Source organism: Clupea harengus, unplaced genomic scaffold (genome assembly GCF_900700415.2).
Source record: "Clupea harengus unplaced genomic scaffold, Ch_v2.0.2, whole genome shotgun sequence".
NCBI lineage: Eukaryota > Metazoa > Chordata > Actinopteri > Clupeiformes > Clupeidae > Clupea > Clupea harengus.
The window spans coordinates 78,687-85,530 of NW_024879662.1; the positions used below are offsets into that span (position 1 = coordinate 78,687).

Consider the following 6,844-nt stretch of genomic DNA (forward strand, 5'->3'; position numbering starts at 1 on the left):
ATGCCTTGCTCGTTCCTCATTTGCCACAGTGCAAATGCTGATTGCCAATTTCAAATTTGTCGTGATCACCTTTTGATTTAATACAATACCCCTGCCCTCACTAGAGTAGGGGGAACTATATAGTTATAACTACAGCCTTTTATTGTTGTTATTATTGCTGGGGTCATTATTATTGATCGTTTTATTTCATGTTGTTTTAAAAAATTTCTATTTTGTAAGTGTTTAGATATACTCTTATTTAATTGCATTCACATGCACCCATACACACACACACACACACACACACACACACACACACACACACACACACACACACACACACAGAGTGATGTTTGTAATGCAAATATCACCTTCTGACTAACCCTTGACACTTCCTCCTCCCTCATTCTTTCCAAGGGAGGCAGGTGACATCTTTCCTCAGGTGCATTTGCATTCAGCATTGTCTGTAGAGCACTTCCATTTCAGTTTGACTTAGTTCAAGCACAATGGCTCTGGTAAGAAAACATTTTACAAAAAAGACACTGAAAACTATGTGTATGATATTGATGTGTCTGACTTTTATTTTATGGAAGACCTCGAAACAGAGAAAAACTAAAGACAGGTCTTCAGAGGAACAGAAGGTACAGACTGGGAACCTGGGGAAATACAGATGCTCAGCAATCATTCGAGGAGATGTGGAAGAACTCAATAAGGAGGACCTCAGCAGACTTCTGAAGAAGAGAAGACGTGTCGCTTTGCCAGAGTCTTTCTATCTCAATTCAACAAAGGATTGCAGTGCTTACATCAAAGACAGGGGGTTTCTAACCGTAGCTCGCAGTGGAGAAGAGAGGGACTTTCCTATTGCCTATTCCATGGTGATCCATGAGAAGATCGAGATGTTTGAGAGGCTCCTCAGAGCTGTGTACACACCACAGAATGTGTACTGTGTGCATGTGGACAAGAAGTCTCCAGAAAATTCATGAAGGCTGCGGAAGCCATTGTTTTTGTTTTCCAAATGTGTTTGTGGCAAGCAAACTGGAGAGGGTTGTTTATGCCACTTGGTCTCGAGTCCAAGCTGAACCTGAACTGCATGAATGATCTGTTGAACTCGACTGTTGAGTGGAAGTACCTTATCAATACCTGTGGAACTGACTTCCCCATCACAACCAACACAGAGATGGTGCGAGCACTAAAAGTGCTAAATGGAAAGAACTCCATAGAGTCTGAGGCAACTCCTGAGTACAAGAAAGCTCGATGGGATACCACCACAATGTCACTGAGTCTGGCTGTCATCCGGACTTGGCATTAAGAAGAGCCCCCCTCCCATCAAGTAGCCCAATGTTCTCTGGAAATGCTTACTTTGTGCTGTCGAGAGAGTTTGTGGAGCACTTGTTTTAAAAGCCAGAGGCTAAAGCTTTGCTTGAAGTGGGCGAAGGACACATACAGTCCAGATGAGCACCTTTGGGGCATCTCTTCAGCGCATGCCAGGTTGCCAGGGTCCAGCCCTTCCAACAACAAATACGGACATGACGGACCTGAACTCCATAGCCCGTCTGGTGAAGTGGGTTTCTCTGGAAGGAGACATAAGGAAAGGGGCACCCTATCCTCCGTGTGATGGTATGTATAGAAGAGAAGTATGTGTGTATGGTGCTGGGGATCTCAAGTGGATACTAAGCCAGCACCATCTGCTCGCCAACAAATTTGACCCCGAAGTTGATGATGTTGTACTTAAATGCCTGGAACATTATTTGCGCATGAAGACGTCAGTTGGACAATCACTACAGTGACTTGCTGAGGAACTCTACGAAATAAAAGGGTAATTGTTCATTCTTAGGATACGTATTACTTGAACTGTGCACATCATACTCTTCGTGCCCTGTTCACCAAAGTTACATAGTGCAATACCAGGCATGCTGTGGCAGTGGAACAGACACCATTCTCCGTATTACAAGTCATTGTACCACCAAAATGAATTTGAAGGTGTTATTTTCAGGTAAAACTGTTACATAATGTTGCTTTAACTCAGGGGTGTCAAACTCAAATACACAGAGGGCCAAAATAAAAACTGCACCCAAGATGAGGGCCGGACATATTCAAAACATTGGAAAAAAAAAGATATAATATATTTTTTCATATGTAAACATGAACTTAAGTTTAACATAGGCCTACTGAATCTGGGACAAGCAGCCTAAAGCTTAGGCCTTTTAGTTATTGCCTATAAACACAGAGATCAAATTTCAAAATAAAATAAACATCAGAGGCGTTCATTTCTTATGCCTCTCTTTTCTGCACATCGCAGGCGCTCCATCTGTGGTCAGTCCAACAAGTTTGTCCCAACGCAGCCCCATTTCATTTACAGATTTGGATTCCTCTTCAAAGAGATCTTTCCCCGTAGTTGTGCCATGCATTGATTTAAATCCCAAAAGTTCATCTATAACGCACAGAGTCGAGTCCACTCCACGGATGAAGATTGACAGCTGGGCAGTATCAGATGTGTCGCTGCTCTCATCCACAGCAAGGGAGTATGCGATGAAATATTTTCCCTTTCCCATCAGCTGTTGTTGTAGATCGGTGGCAAGGTCACATACACAATCAGCAACGGTGTTTCTGCTCAGGCTCACATTTAAAAATGCTTGCCTTTTATCAGGGCACACGATGTCGCAAACTTTTATCATGCAGTTTCATAGTGCCGTCTTTAATTATATGATTTCATTACAGCCACATCGGCTCCGCACAAGACAAACAGCTTTGCCCTTTACATAGGTAAAAATATATTCTGCCAATATTGGCCATTTTTGGGGGGGAGAGAGACAGAGACAAGCTAAACTTTGACTTCAGGTGATGAGGCTGCAGACAGCGCAGACATCGCTAGGCGGGCCGGATCTGGCCCACAGGCTTTGAGTTTGACACATGTGCTTTAACTGGTGGAAGGCAGCAATCAAGGATTGTATTTATGACCTGTGCAAAGTACTTAGAAGCTCTTTACAACAGATTTATCATGCAAGTATTGTACATGACAAGTGTGGATGTTTTTTTTTTAACATATCCTTTCCATGTGGGAAAAAAAAAAACCTTATTTGTTTTATACCCTCTTCTTTTTGGTTCCCCAGACTCTCCTTTCATCTTTTTTTAAAGTAGCGAGACACATCTTAAGCTTTGTGGATCCTTAGCGAGGATACTGTAGTGTCATTCTTTGCATGGGTGATTGACCTCGTTTCTAGACTTGTCAGTGAGAGGTCACATCTGAGACTAAAGTAACTCATTGCAGACAGATATTATTTTTATTTGGAAGAAAACTGTGGGGCTTACATTTCTATAGCTGTTTGCCTTTTGTGCATGAAGATGGTGCTGATTAGGGATGATAATCAAGAGCTGGTTCTTGTTGAGAACCGGTTCCCAGTGGATCGATTTATTGGAATCGACGTCACAGGCACGCAGCCTTGTTTTGTTTAGACCGCAGCCAACATGGCGTCTAGGCAGAGGCGTTTAAAAGTGTGGTTATATTCCACGCGAAAAGATGATCACAGGGCCACTTTCAATTGCTTGCCAAAACGTCTATTTTGTCAACAGGGGGAAATAGTACCAATATGCAGAAACATTTGTCCACACAGCATGCAATAACTTTGCAGGAATGTCGTTTTTGATGCGATACGGAGTGACGATAATGTTAATGAATCTCAACCAAGCAACAGCAGCGCGCTAACGTTAGCGCTTCATCTGTTAATATCGAATGTAAACTCCTCCAGACCCTGTCTATTGTGTTAGTGCCATTTGTTTCATTGTGTAAACCAGCTTTCACTATTTGTTAATGTCAGTTTTATTTTTGGTTCAAGGTGAATACACAGCCCTGTAATTGGCATGTTCAAATATTATTTAGCACAGCAGTTCTCAAACTCTTGTATATCAAGGACCCCTAAACTGCCACAAATTAGACTAGGGATGGATCCCCATTTGATACGATTCTTTTCCAGGCGCCCCCATCTGATAAGATTTTTGAGTTAAGATGATTTATTACAAAAATTGTATGAAACCCATTACCAAATCAGTCATACATTCTGTTACTTATGGTTGGAATTATAGTCAAAACAAATTATGTTTTTCTTTCTGGGGACCTCCTGGCACCCCATCAAGGAAAAGGATCCCTAGCCTATTTGTTGCTTGTGCTGCAAATAAAATGTTAATTGATATAATTACAATAAAATTAATTTTGAAATTGACATTAAATGATCAAGCCTTGGGCCATTCCGTGGCACCCCTGAGCATGCGGCACCCGCTTTTGAAAACCCCTGCCCTAGGCTATGGGTCTCTGGACCTTAACTTTGAGAGTTTGTTGACCTATTAGGTTTGTTTTTGGTTATTTAAAATATGTACATTTATACATACATACTGTTTATGCTGTGCATCATCTATTCACAGAATATTATATATAAGAAAATGAATGTTAATAAACCTGTTTGTAGGCTTTTTTTTCACCTTGCCCAATGAGAATCGATAAGAGAATCCATAAGGAATCAAATCGATAAGCAGAATTGAAAAATGGAATCGGAATCGTTAAAATCGTATCAATTCCCATCCCTAGTGCTGATGTATTAGGATGTGTGGCGAGCTAAGAGGTGAATTACTCTCACACACACACACACACACGCACCTGCACCTGCACCTGCACCAGTGGTGGACAGTAACGAAGTAGATGTAATTCGTTCCTGTACTTAAGTAACATATAGATGTATCTGTACTTTACTCAAGTATTTCTATTTGGTGAGACTTTATACTTTGACTCCACTACATTTCAAAGTGAAAATTCGTACTTTTTACTCCATTACATTTAGTAAAACCTCTCGTTCCTTTTTACCAAAGCGAATCAAATTATGAGAAGTCAAAGCGATTGCACAATCACACCAATCAGGGCTCAGCGCGCGATTTGCTCTGAAGTCCTTTCGGTTTCGCCAGTTTCGTTCGTTCGTTGAGCGCGAGCTACGTGGAATTCGTTACAACCCCGCTGCAGCATTTTGAGGATGTTTTATGCTCATGCTTACTTAACGCTACATAAATTATGGAAATGATGGAAGAAACGGCTGACACTTACTTGCCTGAACACCCTTGGCCTTATTTAGGCAAACTTTTTGAATTGGAAGAAAGGAAGGACTCATTGTATTTTGAGTGTCTTCTCTGCCTGCCTAAGCACAATACAATATCACTACATACTTCTTTACAGTCTTCGGTACTTTGAAACATAAATCAGGATTAATGAGTTTAAGGGTAACACAGACATACAGCTGTGATATAGTAAAGGAGCTTATGTTTTACTCCACATTTTTTTTATAATTAAATGTGCAACTAAGTTACAAATAAATGTAAAATGAATAATTGTTCTCTAGTGCTGTTATTTCATAACCACTTGGTCTTACCTAATGGCAATAGATAGCTTTCAATGTTTTGTGCTTATACTTTTAATAGAAAAATGTAAGACAACTATTTAAAGAGTGGCATAGTATTTTCATCTTATATCAGTTGATTGAGCAGGAGCTTTGATGTGAAAATGATAAAAGGCCATTAGAACCATAATTCATCAAGGTACTTTTACTTTTAATACTTAAGTATATAAGAAGGCAAATACTTTTATACTTCTACTTAAGTAGAAATTCAAAGTGCATACTTCCACTTTACTGGAGTAATATTTTACACAAGGTATCTATACTTTCACTTAAGTACGTAGTTAGTGTACTTCGTCCACCACTGACCTGCACATGCGCACACACACACACACACACACACACACACACACACACACACACACACGCACACCTCACATAGCCAAAGTTAGAGAGGGAGCCTGAGGGAGGTGCACCTGTGTGTTGACAGGGACATTTTCTAATCTACACTGAGGCCTACATGAGGGATGTGCATGAGGACCAGCACATTTGTCTCCTCCTTCTCCATGTGACCATGTGACTGCTTTTACAGCTTAGACACTGCCACTGTACACAGAACTAACCTGCTCCCCCACCTGCATACCGGCTAGGTTGGATTGGACCAATTTGACTTGTTTGATTAGCTTATTTATCCTAAAACTACTGGTTGCGTTAGTAATACTCTTCCGTATTTTCTGAATGCATTCAAGCCAAGCAGTAGCCTGGTTCTATTTGTTAAGTAGGGAATCCAGGTGCCTTGCTTGTTTCTTATTTGCCACAGTGCAAATACTGATTGCCATTTTCAAATTTGTTCTAAAAGTAAAGACTCATCTCTGCGGAGATCACCTTTGGTCTTAATACAATACCCCTGCCCTCCCTAGAGTAGGGGAAAGCTATATAGTTATAACTACAGCTTTTATTGTTTTTATTATTGCTGGTGTCATTATTATTAATTGTTTTATTTCATTTTGTTTTTACATTTTTCTATTTAGTAAGTGTTTAGATAAACACACACAAAAAAATTATAATTGATAGGTGAAAATTCACCCTAGTTACCTCAGGACTCCGGAGCTGCATATAAGTATATTTATTAGACAAACAACAATTGCAATCGGGCTCACTCCCAGCACAAGGCTGAAAGTGAAGCAATGATAAACACATCGCACAATATTTATATAGACAGAAGTTGAGCGTTCAGCAGGGAAAACCACGTGGTGGATTTCTGATGTCCGAGGCAAGGATGGAAGTTTTGCAAGGTCGGAAGAAGCACAGTTCAACCCTTCTTATCACTTCTGGTCTAAACATGCTCTTGTACATGTGCAGACTAAGTGGCACCTAATATTCTAAGTTACACACACGCAGAAACACAGAAAAGCCATGTTCCTGCTTACATAAGTACATGATTCATATAAGGTAATTAATAATACAAGGCACTTGATTATTATATTCTTAAG

At 40.3% G+C, this 6,844-nt stretch overlaps 1 pseudogene; it reads left to right on the plus strand.

Moving 5' to 3' along the window:
* The first annotated feature begins 485 nt into the window (after positions 1-485).
* Positions 486-1,893, plus strand: LOC116219573 (annotated as a pseudogene).
* Positions 1,894-6,844: the final 4,951 nt, after the last annotated feature.